The sequence below is a fragment of the Vicia villosa genome, linkage group LG6, assembly GCF_029867415.1.
Source record: "Vicia villosa cultivar HV-30 ecotype Madison, WI linkage group LG6, Vvil1.0, whole genome shotgun sequence".
Taxonomy (NCBI): domain Eukaryota; kingdom Viridiplantae; phylum Streptophyta; class Magnoliopsida; order Fabales; family Fabaceae; genus Vicia; species Vicia villosa.
In genome coordinates this window covers 110,992,410-110,994,902 of record NC_081185.1, presented here as the reverse complement: position 1 = coordinate 110,994,902, position 2,493 = coordinate 110,992,410, and positions in this window count along the sequence as shown.

The window sequence follows — 2,493 nt, the reverse complement described above, 5'->3', positions numbered from 1 at the left end:
TAAATAATATATATAATAAAAATTAAAAATGAAAACTTTATAATATATATAATTATTATATTAGTTTTGAATATATTAAATTTGTTTAAGTTATAATAATCTATTTTTTAAAGTGAGAACTTTATAATATATATCTATATTATATTCTTAAAAATGAAAACTTTATAATATATATAACTATTATATTTGTTTTAAAATTATACTAATATTTATAATAATCTATTTTATATATTGTAAAATATTAAACAAAAATTTTGTTTTAATAATATTAATATATAATAGTTTTAATATATCTGTTTTGTTCTAATAGTTTTAAAAATATTAATAAAAAATATATTTAATTTTCGTTTTTATTTTATTTACTATATTCTGTTTTATTTTTTAAGTTTTTATAAATAATTATTTAATTTATAATTTCGTTTTAATTTATAAAATAACCTAATTAAAAAATAACCTAATAAATCTATTAATTTATACAAAAAACGAAAATATATTAAAAATATCCTATTAAATCTATTTAATCTATTAAAAATATATCACATTATAATCTATACAAAAAAACTTATATCTTTAAAATCTATACAAAAATAACCTAATAAATCTATTAAAAATATACTACATTAGAAAAAAATAACTTACCTCTTCTTCAATCTACTCCTCCTTCTTCAATCTACTCCACCTTCTTCAATCTACTAATTCTATACAAAAAAAAATCAAAAATTAAAAACAGAATATAGAATGAAATTATAAGAAAATACTGATGTAACTTTAATTACCTTTGATATAAGAAAAATATTTGGGATTGAATTGGTTTTGCAATTGGATTTTGGGAGAGAAGGGTTGGATTTCTGGTTTTGGGAGAGAAGGGTTGTGGTTCTGATTTTGGAGAGGAAACGAAAATAAATTATGTTGTTGTTCTAATGAATGGTGGTGGAGTGAAGTGAATTGCATACATAAATACACAATGTAGCAACGTGAGAATCACATCGCTATTTGCCACGTGAGAACCACGTCGCAACATGACAACAGTAAAATAAATTAATGTCTCTTCCTGCAAAGCTGGCACCATGTCACTTCAGTGAAACGTTGTGTTTGGTTTCTAAATGTTGCGACGTGTTTGTAACGTCACAACCAACTTTTTAAAAATTTGAGTCTCCCCCCATGTGAATGTTATAGCTTTTAATATTTTAATTTATAAATTTAATGTAGCGACGTGTATCCCACGTGGCAACCTTTTTTCACATAACCCAATGCCTGACTTCTGATTACTTTATGGCTATAAAGTTATTTAATATTTAAAATCACCTTGCGAAGTGTATCTCACGTCGCAACTAGAAATATTGAGCCACGTGTTTTCCACGTCGCTAAAATATGTCGTTGGGGAGAGGATTTCTTGTAGTGAATTAACATCTCTAATTCATCAAGATTATGTTATAGATCTTCAAATGGACAAATAACATTCCACGAGATTTTCCTATTCCTTTGAAACAAAGTTTGCCAATAATATAACCATTAAAGGTAATAAGGAAAAATGATGGAGAATTATTTCATATGGTAGTAAATTAGCTGAATTGTATTTATTTAGTCTCTCAGTAGAATTTTGTTGTTTCTCATATTTTTAGAGAAGGGAATAGTTGCGCATATGTCATTTCTCACTTAGGTTTTTCTTTGACTAATACCACTCAATTTTCCTCTCTCCCACTTTTTCTAAGGAAAGATTATGTAAAGAATAGACTAGATTTACCTTTCTTTTGGTTTACATCTGGTTGAGAGGGTCTTGGGTAGTCCCCCTCTCTTTTTGTGTCCTTGTTATATAACCTTATTAAAAAAAAAAAGCATTCAGTCATCAACTCAAACAAGAATTAATAATAATTATTTTTTAAATAAAACTAAACCTGCAACATCACCCCAAACCAAAGGCGAATTATAAGGTGGATACAATTCAAGTCACGACCAGATTTATTAGAAGAAATTTAGTGAAGCAGGCAAACAAAATTACCATAACTTAAACTTTCATTTGCCCTAATTTTTTGTCGGTTTATTCTTTTCACTTTTTAAACGCTAATATATTAGCTCATAAATAATACATTCTTTATTTCTCATGATTAACAATAACGTTAATATTTAGAGTGCAATGAAAAAAATAGTAGACATGATATTATACTAACAGATGGTTGTACATCAAAGAAAAAAAAAAGGAACATGCGATTAAATTAAAGATCTTATAAGTTTCTACCATATGAAATAATTCTCCATATTTTTTACTTATTACATTTCAAGACATTATTATTGACAAGCTTAGTGTCGAATAAATGGACGAATCGTGAAAAGTTATTTGCAAAAATTCCATCAAGCTGAAATCTTGATTAATTGAAAATGTTTATTATAACTATACTACTTGTCCATGCATAAAAATATGTGAATTGGCTATAGCTTTCATAAAGTATGCATATCTAATTTAATTATTGTAGGAGGGAAAAGTTCAATCATTTT